Below are 14,022 nucleotides of genomic sequence, written 5' to 3' on the forward strand. Positions count from 1 at the left end.
ACTAGGCTATCTGCCCTGGGGCATTTGTAAGCCTAGCCATAGTGATGTGGCTTGTGCCACCACATGAAATGGTACAAAAATGTACAGAATAAATCTAGAATACTGTGCCTCTGTCTAGTAGTGACACAATGAAGGTCCCCTTATATAATAGAATTAGTTTAATGTGCCCCTGTCTAGCAGTGACACAGATGTGACCCCTGGGGTAAACTTACGATCTCCCATCCACTCATCAAGATTTCTCTTGAAGAGAGTCAGTGAGGGGCTCTGCCTAATACGAACTGGGATCCTGTTCCAAAGCATGGGAAGCCTCTGAGTTATGAATCTATCCCTCCAGCATGTCCTATTCATACTTGTGCCGAGGTTTAAGTCTTTAGCTCTCGTGGTCCTGATGGATTTGGATTTTTTGAGGTGGAGCATGTCCATCAGATCCTGATTGGACATGGCCTTGTACGTCAGGCAGAGATCACCTCTGAGCAGGCGGTATGCTACTGAATAGAGCTGAAGTTTCTTTAGTCTAGCAGAATAAGACATATGTTGGAGACCCTTGATCCTTTTGGTGAGGTACTTTTGTGGTCTCTCCAGCTGTTGCAAATGCCAGGTGAGGTGCATACCAAATGGGGCATTGTACTCAATCATGGGTCTAATGAGGGAAGAATATAAGTCTTATTACAAACAACCACGCAAATCATTCAGAGACCCACAATTACTCACATGCAAACACAAGCTGGTATCCTTATCCATTTATAATTATTCGCTTCTTTTCCCCACATGTGACCACATCACTTTTCTCATAACAGTGAGCATATTGTTAACGAAAATGTAGCAGTTTCTCTAAATCTTTCAATAGGTTCATAGATAAGTACTAGGCTAGCTTCCCTTGCTCGTCATTTTAAGCCCATACATTTTCCCTTTTTTCCCCCCAAACATCTTTATTAAATTTTCACATATGACAAAGGCAATCTTACATTTATATAAATGAAAAACATACAACAATATGCCACTTTAGTTGCAGTTTACATCACAGACACCACTGAAACAAATGTAGTTGCAAACATTATACATTACTTATGAACCATCCAGTCATTGTCAGTTAAGCATTATATGGCTCATTCAGATCTTGCCTCTTAAACCTGGTTCCTGCTCTGCATATATTGTTTCCACAATTCATAGGTTTATAGGTAGGTACTAGGCTATCGGCCCAAGGGCCTACGTAAGCCTAGCCAACAAGGTTCCTTGGCTTATGCCACCCAAGAAAGTTATTTTCATGTGGCTCTGTCGAGCAGAGACACAGAAGTGATCCCCGGGGTGTATTTCCTATTTCCCATCCACTCATCAAGATTTTTCTTGAAGAGTGTTAATGAAGAACTTTGCTTAACATAGATGGGTAGCCTGTTCCATAGTATGAGAAGTCTCTGGGACAGGAATCTATCCTTCCAGCATGTCCTGTTTACTGTGGAGACAAGGTTTAGGTCCCTAGAGCATGTAGCTCGGAGGGATTGGGATTTCTTTAGGTGTAGTATGTCCAACAGCTCTGGGTTTGACATAGCTTTATATGTTAGGCAGAGATCACCTCGGAGTAGGCAATATACTACGGTGTATAGCTGGAGTTTTTTGAGACGGTCAGTGTAGGGCATTTATTTGAGGCCAGTAATCTTCTTTGTGAGGTACATCTGTGGCCTTTCCAGCTGCTGCAGATGTCTTGTGAGGTACATTCCAAAAGGGGTGTTGTACTCCATAGTGGGTCTAATGAGTGTCGAGTAGAGGGGAGCGATGACCTCATTTTTCATGGATTTGAACCCTTTTCTGATGAGGTGTGCCACATAGAAGGACTTCCTGACTACTGTGGCGATGTGACTATCAAAGGAGAAACTACTGTCCACCTAGGTCCCAAGGTCTCTTATCACACATTTGGTGTTAAGTAGATTGCTGCCTATGTGGTAGTTAGTGGGTACAGAGTTTTTACCAAAGGGGATGACACTGCACTTTTTGGCATTGAGCTTGAGGCCATGGCTCTGACACTAGGCATCTGTCTCATCGAGGCTTTTCTGTAGGATGTCCACATCATTTGGGGACTTGACTATGGCTCCTAGTTTGCAGTTATCTGTGAACTTCGTTAGCCAGAGGCCTTCTGTGTTAGCCTGTACTTCAGAGAAGTAGATACCAAACAGGAGAGGTCCCAGGACTGAATCCTGTGATACTCCACTTGTCACTGGTTTTAAGTCAGATTTGGAGTCTACAACTTTTACAGTGTGGGTTCTGTCAGTGAGCCAGTTGGCAACCCATCTTGTGACGTAGGGATTTATACCTAGTTTAGTGAATTTAGCTATAATTCCAGAATGGGGGATAGTGTCGAAAGCCTTGGCGAGGTCAAGATAGGCTGTGTGTGTACCACCTTACCCTCTTCTACGGCTTTGGTGACTGCCTCAAAGAAGTCGATCAGGTTCAGGAGGCATGATCTGCCTTTCACAAACCTGAACTGGGTGGGATCCAGAGTTTGGAGGTTACCAATGTCTTTGTTTATGAGTTCCATGGCCTTGCAGACCAGGCTCGTCAGGCTAATAGGATGATAGTTCCCGGGATCAATGGTGGCTCCCAATTTGTGGAGTCGGATAACTGTTGCTGTGCGCCATTCAGTGGGCACAAAGCCTGATGTGAGGCTATTATTGAACATGGTGCTTAGGTGGGGAGCCAGTTCGTTCTGATGTTCGTGTACAACGCAGCCTTGTTGGCCGGTCCCGTGAATGCTGTGTTTTTGGCTTTAGAGAGTGCAGCTTTTACCTGCGTAGTTGTGATTACAGGGACTCTGCATTTTTCCTGTATAGATATGGGCCCTTTAGTGGGTGGGGGGTAAAGTTAACACTGAACCTATCTGCCAGGATGTTGGCAATATCAGTTGGTTCTGTAATTTTCGTGCCATTATGCTGTAACTCAGAGCAGATCTGGGTGTTGCCATCGAGATTCTTGACATAGGTATAGAATGCTTTGTGATTGTTTTTCTAGCTAGCTTTGGAGGATCTTATAAGGGATCTCAGCTGCTTACTGAGGCTGACCAGGGAGCTCCTCCATTCATGGGATTTTACAACAGTTCTTCCTTCTGTTGTACAGTTTGTTTATGGCAGGGGACCACTAGATTGGCTTCCTTTTTTTGGAGGATAGTGTCTTGGCTCTGTTTGGGATAGCACGATCCATGCACTCATGTAAGTGCTTATAGAGTGCATTTGTGTAGGATTCTGCAGTTGTTACTGTATTGTCCATCTGCATGGGTGTCATGAAGTTCACCACTTCTGTTCACCACTTCTGTCGTAAGAAGCATGAAGTTGGCTTTGGAGAAATTTTTTACCATGGTTTCCCTAATGGGGGGTGGGGGCGGGATGTGGATATCAAGGGCGATTAGCTTATGGTCGGATCGGACCAGTGAGGAGCTGACTTCAGGTGTGGAGCACCGGTCACTCATGTTGGTAATGACTAGGTCTAGGATATTGTTGCCCCTGGTGGGGGTGTGGATAAGTTGATCCAGGGCATTGGAGTTTATGACTTCCAGAAAGCATTGAGCTAAGGAGTTGGTACACGAGTAGTTTTCCCAGTTAATGGTGGGGTAGTTAAAGTCGCCCATTATTAGGGTGTTTGGTTGAACCCTAATATTTTCCAGTACATCAAGAAAAGAGGAGTGGGAATTCTGGGGCATGGTGGGAGATTTGTAGCAAGCTACAATTTGGATTGCAGTTTTGCGCAGAGTTAGTTGCACTTGGATAATCTCGGATGCTTTATGCTGAGCAACTAGCCTGGAGGTGTGGATATCCTTAATGAATATGGACACACCTCTGCCTTTGGTGTTTCGGTTCAGGTTACATGGCCGAAAAGTGTGGTATGAGTTATAGCCTAGTATTCAAGTGGTGCTCTCTGGAGCCTTGAACCAGGTCTCAGTCACTGCACAGATATCGATGTTCTCCATTTTAAGGAGTGCCTCAAGTGAGTGCATTTTGAGATTTAGACTTCTAGCATTGAGTAGCATTACCCTCAGTTTTTGCTTGCCTTTTCCTGTTACAGTGGTGAATTTGTCATTTGAACCTTGCCTACAAAAGGCACTATAGGGGCGGAAAGAGTCTTAGCCAGTATCTGGAATCCCAGGGGTGACAGGTGCAGGCCATCTCTGGCAAAGCATTGTGGTCTATCGACCATGTCATCCCAAACCGACCGATACTGGATCTCCTTAGAATGACTCTTTTTTCCTATGTAGTTTGCTCCTTTCCTTTTATAAAGATCCCAGTTCGAGTTGTTTTATCTCTGTTGCTATATTCACAACTTCTAGTAAAGTTGGTCTAGACTTTGATTTCCATTTTCTAGTAATTGTTTTTCTTGGCAGCCACCATAATTAGACTCAACAAGGCTTTATTATGTCTAGGCAATTCCAGTTAGGTAGCATAACTCAAAAAAAAATCATCTCCTCAGTCAGTTCAGTCTGCTTACCCAGCATCTCCGACAGAGTGGGGAATCCCTAAAGTCTGCCACCCCATTACACTCCCAAAAAATATGTTCCCAGCTACGTCTTTCTTGCCTGTCACACTTCCAACATTTGCTGTCCACCTGAGGAAAAATTATTTGGCATCTACTTGGGATATAAAAATACCTATGTAAGCACGTCCAGGCAATAATCCTAAATCTTTTGGACTTTGTTTCATATTTGGGAGATATACATATACAGTGTATATACTGTAGCAGGCAAGGAAAATCCTTCTAGGACAGCTGAATGTTAGTTGGGGTTATTTGGGGTTAATCAGAGTCTCTGATGGCAGGTATGTACCCAAGAAGACAGAATGCTGTAATTAAATCAAAAGGTGCTTCAACAAAGTATTAGTTTAAGGGTGTGCACACTTATGCAACTAGCTTATTGTAAGTTTTTTTATTTTTTATATTTTTCCCCTAACAGATTTTTTGTTTTTCAACTGAATTGTACAGGTTATAGGTCACATTAAAGGTGGGAAAAGTTTTGAAATTATTTATTGTGGTCTCATTTTTTTATATCACAAAAAACTGGCATTTTAACAGGGGTGTGTACACTTTTTATATCCACTGTATCCCCCCATTGTCTCTTTATGAATTGCTTATCCAGTCTCTCTTCCCAATCATTTCTAAGCTCCTCTGATTGATTCTTATAATTATCATGCAATAGTTGATATGCTTTAATAATGATTCCTTTTTAATGGCAGCTTCTGTTCTAGATTCTATTAAAAACTCTACTAGTGCTGGTCTTTCATTTAGGAGCCCCCTCTTCCTTTCTCTTTGTCTAAACTCTGACAATCCTTGATAGGGAAGGCACTCTCTAACCTGCAGTCCAAATAAATTCATGCCCTCTTCCCATTCTATTATCTTTCCCTTTCTAGTTATTTGCTCTCAATACTTTGGTTCCTTTGCCAGTTTTCTCCAATAAATTCCAGCCCCCTCTTGCCTATTATCTTTATCCCTGACCACAGTCACCCCTATCAGCAAAATCTCTTTTCTCCATTCTCATGCTGGTTTTGTTCTTAGAATACTCCCTGATGTTTTTGAATATAATACTGTGTATGATGGTTGTTCTCCTTAAACGTTTGCATCCAGAATCCAAATCTCTCCTTATTTCTTGAGCTTCCTTCCTATGTCAGCATCATTCCTTTCCACTTTGAATTATAGTTTTTTGCTTGTGCTATGTATAAGAGCCTTAACTGTGTTGCTGTAAAATACCTCCTCAAATTAGGTAATCCTGGTTCACCTTGTTCTATTGATAGACTCAGTTTATCCCACTTGACCCTTGCTGTCTTCCCTTCCCAGATAAAATCCTTCAACTATTTTTTAATTGCTTTCCACAACTTCTCCTCCTGTTGATAAAAGTATGTCTGACCTGTGTATAAGACTAAAGGGACTAAAAACATTTTAATGGCTTTTATCATAGTATCCATATCCATATAACAAAACTTCCAGTGTCTCAATTTTTGTATTGTCTTCTCTTTAGTCTTTTCCCACATGTCCTTAGCTGCCACCACAGAGTCATTTCTAATCCATACTCCTAAATACTTCATTCTATCATGTCCCCATTAATATGGATATTGTTGGATCAATTTGTGTTTGGGTGCATAATTTACTGCTATTGCCTGTGTTTTAGCTTCATTAATTTTGTATCCTGAGAAAATTTTAAACTGTCTTAAAATGTTCTACAGCACTTTAATGTCCATTTCTGATTTGGTCAGGTATAAAATATCTGCAAATAGAGTTAGTTTTTTCTGACTACCATACCAATTATATCCTTGAATTTCTGAGTCCCTTATTTTCTTTGCCAGTGTTTCTAAATATAATGCAAACAACAAAGGGGAAAGCGGACAACCCTGCCTGGTTCCTCTACTCAAGCAGAGATTACTGGAGATGGCCCCACTCACTTTAATTTGCACCTCCGATCCCTCATATATTCTTCTAATCAACCTTATAATTGTATCAGGGAAAGCAAATGCTTCCATTGCCTTGCTCATGAAGTCCCAGTCTACTCTGTAAAATGCTTTCTCTACATCAAAACCCACCAATAAAAGTGATACTTTCTTACATTCTGCTTACCTCTGGATCATCAATGTTCTGTTAATATTTTCAAGTGTTTGCCTCCCCTCCACAAAACCACACTGATCCATATCTATCAATTTTGGTATCACTTTTGCTATTCTTTTAGCCATTATAGACATAAACACTTTATAATCATGGTTTAGTATTAAAATGGGCCTGTATGAAACTGGATCAGATGGATCTTTACCCTCTTTGTGTATTACCGTTACCACTGCCTTCTTCCAGGTTGCTGGCACTTTTCCTCCTCTTAAAGTACTGTTAAACAAAACCTTCTAGATCTTTATCAGGTTTTTTTCCTTCCTAACTTCCAAACTTCCACTGGAATACCATCTATTCCTGGGGACTTGTAGCCATTTTTATATCATCCCTTCCTATCCTAACTGTTTGGCAAATTTAATTCTTCCATAAATATTTCCATTTGTACCTTTTCTTGATTTCCATATTTTTCCGCTTTGTACAAATTGTCATAACATTTCCAAAATATTTCTAATACTTCTCCAGGGTCTCTTGTTATCTTCCTTGTTATAGGCTCCCTAAGTCTGGTGACTTCCCTTTCCACTTTCTGTTGCCTGAGGTGTTGTGCTAAACGTTTTTGTGTTCTAGAATTACCATCAAAAAACAGTTGCTTAACAGCAATCTTTCTAAACTCGTGCATATTATCGAGGTAATCCCTTATTTTCTGTTTAGCATTCTGCAGTTGCTCCTTTTCTTGTTCTGAGAGATTCTTCCTATTTTCCAGTACTTCAGTATTTGTCAATCTCTCTAAATAATTCTTGTTACTGTTTAACCATATCTCCCTTTTTTATTTCCAACCTAATTTTAAACTCCACTTTAATTTTATCCTACTCCTTAGCTATGTTTTTAGGAGATAATTCTATCTTCTGTAGTAGCTCCTGAATTAATTCCACAACCCATTCCTTAAATTCCTCTCTTTTCAACCAATAGATGGGAAAGTGCCAGTGTCTCGTCTTTATTTCATTACCTTGTTTTTTTTATTTTAATTATTTTTGGTGCATGACCTGAAATAGTTACTGGGTGCATTTCAAGACCTTCAATTAAATGCACATGTTCCTGTGAGATGTAAAATCTATCTAGCCTAGCCCAGTTTTTGTATCTCAGTGGGTAATATGTATATTCACTCCGAACTCCTAGTACTGAATTCATATCTTCCGTGCCAAACATTTTCATAAGTTTTTTCAAAAATCTACCCTGCTTTGTTATATTTCCCTTCTAGGCCCCCCAGACACATCTTCACTGTTGCAAACCAAATTCCATTCCCCAGCTATAAGTAATATTGCTTGCTGAAAGCTGATTATTTCCCCCAGAATTTTCTTAAGCTCCATTATAGCATTTCTAGGGGGGTATGTAAATGCATACCAGTGTAATCCTCCTCCCTAGCCAGTAGTTCTTTAGTACATGTATCTTTCATTATCTTTTTTTCCTCTTCTGTTACCATTGGAGCTCCTCTTGCAATTAATATAAGTACTCATCTTTTCCTTTGCCTCAGATATTCTGCAGAATAACCATCCTGAAAACCTTTATCAAATTCACATGTTCAGTTCTTTCCATTTGTATCTCCTGTAGCACAGCTGTTTGCACTCGACATTTTTTATATAATTCACTACTTTCTTTTTTATATTTATCTGTAAGACCATTCAGATTGAAGGGTTTTACAAAAAGCATCATTTTTCTTATATATTCATTATTACCATCTTGTATGTATAACTGCTCTTTTGCTAAATGTCTAGTTCCAACTTTAATGTTACAATATGTATATACTGTTCAGCAGGTTGGTCTTTTATCCAGTTGCTTCATTTCATATCCATTTGCACCTATGTCACATTTTACATAACATTTTGTTTTTTTGAAAGCCCTCAAACAGAAAAAACAACCCTCCCCCAAAAAACCCTCCTAAAACATATGAAGTTAACAGTAACACACAAAACTATGTACATCTTCAAATATTGAAGTTTAGCTTCCAAATAAGAACATACGTTTTAAGTTGATAGCTGCACAGACAGGCTAAAGTTAACCAAAAAGAAAGGTTAGTCATGCTAAGAAACATGGTACAGCCGGTGCTATTAGTAAGTCTTATTTGATTTTGTATATCTTTGTAACTCTTCCAGTTGAGAAAACACTTGAATGCTTTCAGTAAACACTTTCTCCAAGCCATTTCTCTTTATCAAATTGTCTTTTAGTGACATGCAAACCAGACACAAAACTTCTAAGGGTTCATAGGTTGGTACTAGGCTGTCGGCCCTAGGGCCTGTACAAGCCTAGCCATAACAATTCCCTGGATATTTCTTCCCACAATATTTACTTCCCTGGACCCCTGTCTAGCAAGGTGATTGACATGATCCCCGGGATGAATTTCCTATCTCCCATCCAATCGTCAAGGTTCCTTTTGAAGAGGACCAAGGAGGCGATCTGCTTGACATGTATGGGCTGTCTATTCCAGAGTCTGGGGAGTCTCTGGGTCAGGAACCTATCCCTCCATCATGGTTTGTTCATTGTGATGACAAGGTTTAAATCCCTGGAGTGTGTGGCTCTGAGGGATTGGGATTTCTTTAAGTGTAGCATGTCCAACAGCTCAGGGTTCGACATGGCCTTGTATGTTAAGCAGAGTTCGCCTCTGAGTAGACGATATGCCACAGAGTATAGCTGGAGTTTTTTTAGATGGTCAGCATAGGGCATCTGCTTTAGGCCTCTGATTTTTTTAGTGAGGTATTTCTGCGGCCTTTCCAGCTATTGCAGATGTCTTGTGAGGTACATACCAAATGGGGCGTTGTACTCTATAATGGGTCTAATGAGGGATGAGTACAGTGGGACAATGAACTCCTTTTTTCTGGATGAAAAGCCCTTAGTGATGAGGTGTACCACATAGAAGGATTTCATGACTGTTGTGGCGATGTGGTTATCGAAGGTGAGACCACTGTCCACCTGTGTCCCTAAGTCTGTCATCACACTTTCTTTAGTGTACTGCCACTTATGTGGTAATTCATGGGTACATGTTTTTTCCCAAAGGGGATAACTATACATTTCTTGGCATTAAGCTTGAGCCCATGGCTGTGGCATCAAGCATCTGTTTCTGTAAGGCCCTTTTGTAGAATATCCACATCATTTGGGGATTCAATAATGGCTCCCAGTTTGCAGTCATCTGCGAACATTGTTAGCCAGAGTCCCTTAGTGTTGGCCTGTACTTCAGAGAAATAGATGCCAAACAAGAGTGGTCCCAGGACTGAACCCTGAGGTACTCCGCTTGTCACTTGTCTGGAGCTGGATTTGGAGTTGGCCACTTTTACAGTCTGGGTTCTGTCAGTAAGCCAGTTGGCAACCCATCGAGTGACATAGGGATTTATGCCCAACTTAGTAAGCTTATCTATGATTCCAAAGTGGGGGATGGTGTCGAAGGCCTTGGCGAGGTCCACATAGGCTGTGTGGACTGCCTTACCCTCATCCACAACTCTGGAGACTGATTCGAAGAAGTCAGTCAGGTTCAGGAGACCAGATCGGCCCTTCACGAACCCAAACTAGGTGGGGTCCAGTATTTGAAGGTTGCCAATGTCTTTGTCTATAAGTTCCATGATAATGCATTCCATGCCCTTGCAGATCAGGCAGGTCAGACTGATGGGATGGTAGTTCCCTGGATCCAAGGTGGATCCCCCCTTGTGGAGTGGGATAACTGTAACCGTGCGCCACTCAGTGGGCACGAAGCCTGAGGTGAGGCTATGATTAAACATGACACTTAGGTGAGGTGCCAGTTCATTTTGTAGTTCATATAATACACAGCCTGGGATGTCATCTGGTCCCATGGATGCTGTATTCTTAGCTTTGGAGAGTGCGGTTTTTACCTGTGTGGCCGTGATTACTGGAATTTGGCAATCTTTTGGTATTGAGATGGGCCCTTTAGAGAGTGAGAGGGAGGTGAAGTTGGCACTAAATTGATCTGACAGGATACTGGCAATATCCTTGGGATCACTATATTTAATGCCATTCTGTTGTAGCTCAGAGCATATCTGAGCATTGTTATTTAGATTATTGACATAACTATAGAATGCCTTGTGGTTGCGTTTGGAATCTTTGGCAGTTTTATTTTCGTAACTAGCTTTGGAGGATTTTATGAGGGATCTCAGCTTCTTACTGAGGCTGGTAAAGGAGTTTTTTGCATCCTGGGATTTTCCTCTTTTTTGCAACAGTTTCTTCTGTTTTATAATTTGTTCATGGCAGGGGAACACCAGATTGGCTTCCGTTTTTTGGAGGAGAGCATCTTGGTTCTATTTGGGATGGCACGATTCATGCACGAGTCAATGTGCTCGTACAGTGCCTTAGTGTAGGATTCAGCAGTCGAACTTTTAGCTCCCATCTGCATGAGTGTCATGAAGTTTGTCACTTCTGACTTGAAATGAAGATGCTTTGGAGAAGTTTTTTTACAGAGGTTTCCTTACTGGGGCGAGGGTGTGGGATGTGGATGTGAAGGGTGATTTGCTTATGGTTAGACCTGACCAATGAAGGAGTGACCACTGGTGTGGAGCATCTATCTCCCATGTTGGTAATGACCAGGTCTAGGATATTGGAGCCCCTGGTGGGACAATGGATTAGCTGATCCAGGGTGTTGGAATTTATGAATTCCAAGAACCGTTGGGAAAAGGTGTTGGTACCAGAGTAGTTTTCCCAGTTAATGGCAGGGTAGTTGAAATCACCCAGTATTAGGGTGTTTGGTTGTATCTTAATATTTTCCAGTATGTTTAGAAAGGTGTAATGAGAATCTTTGGGCATGGTGGGGGATTTGTAGCAAGCTACAGTTTGGATTGCAGTCTTACCTAGTGTTAGTTGCACCTGGAGAATTTCAGATGCATTGTGTTGGGCAACTAACCTGAAGGGGTGAACATCCTTGGTGAATATGGACACTCTTCCACCTTTAGTATTTCGGTCTTGGTTTGGTGGCCGAAAAGTGTGGTAAGAGTTGTAGCCTGGTATTGCAGGGGTGCTGTCTGGAGCCTTGAACCAGGTCTCAGTTACTGCACAGATATCGATGTTCTCAATTTTTAGAAGTGCCTCGAGAGAGTGCATTTTGAGGTTTAGACTTCTAGCATTGAATCGCATTACCTTAAAATTTTGCGTGCTTGTATCTGTTATGGTGGTGGTTTTGTCCTTTGAACCTTGCCTAAAAAAGGCACTATAGGGGGTGGCAAGAGCTTTAGCCAGTAGCCTGAATCCCAGGGATGACAGGTGCAGAACATCTCTGGCAAAGCATCGTGGTTTGTCGATCATGTCGTCCCAGACAGACAGATGCTGGATCCCCTTTGAATGACACCAGAAGCTTAGCCAAATGTTGAAGTCAGTAATTTTGTCCTTATGCTGTGGTATCATTCTGGGCGAAGGCAGGATGCTACTCAGGGCTAGGGTCATACTTGCCTGGGCCACATGATCCGAGAGCTCTTCCATGTCTCTTTTCATGTAGTCCAGGGAGGTACATCTCAAGTCATTCACTCCAACATGGACAATGACAGTGTCGTATTTGCACTTATTGTGGAGTGACTTGAGTGCATGTGTTATGGGCGGATCCTGGCACCCGACAGGCAGCTGACTGTAATTTTCTCCTTGTTCAGCCTAGTGAGTGGGACATCAGTGTGCCTGACTATAGAGTCACCTATGACTAAAGTGTTTGGCTGAGTGGCACACTGGTGTTGTGAGCTATGTATCACTTTGGTTGTGACTGATGTTTGTTTGCGTTTCAGCTTCGGAGTTCCTTGTTGCTTGGTCAGGTTAATGTTAAGGGCCTCCGCATATGTGGGTTTACTGTTGCTGTGTGTGGGTGTTGATGGTGTGGGTTTTGAAGGGCTATGTGTTGCTTGAGGTGTAGTGCAGGTGTTAACCTTCTCCTCTTGACTGTCTAGCACAATTTTGGCTAGAGAGAGCTTTGCTTCCAGTTTGGCTATGTAAGTGCATCTCTCGCAAGTTGTAGTGTTGGGCGGTAGGAGGAGAGGGTTGTCTGTGTACATGAGGCAGTTGCTGCATTGCCCCAGTATGCCCAGATTCGCCAGGAGGACAGGAGGAATCACCTGTAGCTGACCCTTGGACATGCCTATTTAGGTGCTTTTTTGTAAATTACAATAGCTGTTTTCTCTTACCTTTGCAAGGTACTTTGCAATTATGGGCTGTTTAGTGCCTATGATTAATTTCTCCTTATTAACCAGGAAAGTTGAGTGCTTGTATCAGTTTAAGGCTTTCTAGTGCTTTCCAGCAGGTTGTAGAGCAAGTGCTAGTCACAGGGGTTCAGATTTTAGTGCTACTACTGAGAAACCAGCTAGTTCTAAGGGAAAATTTGAAGAGCAGACTTTCTGGCACCTGGAATAGTTTAACTGTAGCCCCGCAGCGCTGTATAATGCGAAAAATGTGCAAGCACTCGCATTTTTAAGCCAAAAAGTTGAAAGTGGTAGAAATCACCTCAGAATAGCTAAAATTACAATTTCAGGGCTGGAAACCACTCCTCTAGTATTAGACAGGCAGTACAATGCTCACCACTCCCACTGATAAGCAGTAGGACTTCCCTCTACCAGAGCAAGGTCTGGATGTCTCTGAACACAGAAAATAAAGTCCTGAAACCAGCAAAGCCTTAGATGTGGACTATACTAGCTAGGAAAGGTGGGAAACGAGCAAACAAGATAGTATTTTTTTTTTTTTTGTTAAAACAGACTAAACAATGCAGTAATACACTAAGCAAACACAGGAAATGCTAATGGACTTGAGTGTGTAGCCCTAAACTATAAATACAATTAAAACTCTGCAAAATTAGCAATTTAAAACTTTTTAAATGAAGCAAGGCAAGTGCACAACTGAAAAATGATTTAAGAGGCAGTAATACAGTAGAATAAGTAGCTAGTCTACATATACAGAAAAGTCTATGTATACAGAAAAGCAGCTAAAACACACTAAAACAATTCAGATGCAGTGCATCCTAGATCACTTGAGTTGTAGCAATATTAAGGCAAATGCAGTTTTAATAAATGCACTAAAATATACTCTATATTTCCAAAATGTTTGAGAAGCACAGTCAGAACACAAGGATATTCAGGCATTTTTTTTTTTTTTTTTAAGAAATGGAGAAAGGAGGAACAGAAGGAAAGAAAGTAAGTGGGTTGGCCTTCTCAGATGTTCTCTCTGTATTAGGTAGAATGAGCTAATGACACTAGACTGGGAGGAGTGTCCAAGATCAAATTTAGAGTAGGGGTGGGAAACTGCAAGGCCAGCAGGTATAAAGACAAGATGCCAATAGGAAGGGAGGATGGGAGAAAACACTACAGAAATGTTTATCACAAGTGAGCCAATAACAATGAAATACAGCAACAATTATGCAGTATACAATAAAATTGCTATAAATATCTAGAATAAGCAATAACTACTACAAATAAGCAAAAAAACAGGCTACTTATTGCTATA

The 14,022-nt window shown here is 41.3% G+C and overlaps 1 protein-coding gene across 1 annotated transcript in view; it reads left to right on the forward strand.

Annotated features, from left to right (window-relative positions):
• The window catches only part of LOC122806067 (GRIP and coiled-coil domain-containing protein 2-like), a 1,105,805-nt gene that overhangs the window by 808,167 nt on the left and 283,616 nt on the right, over positions 1-14,022 (forward strand). The window lies entirely within an intron of this gene.

Source organism: Protopterus annectens, chromosome 7.part0 (assembly GCF_019279795.1).
Source record: "Protopterus annectens isolate FY-2018-M chromosome 7.part0, PAN1.0, whole genome shotgun sequence".
NCBI lineage: Eukaryota > Metazoa > Chordata > Ceratodontiformes > Protopteridae > Protopterus > Protopterus annectens.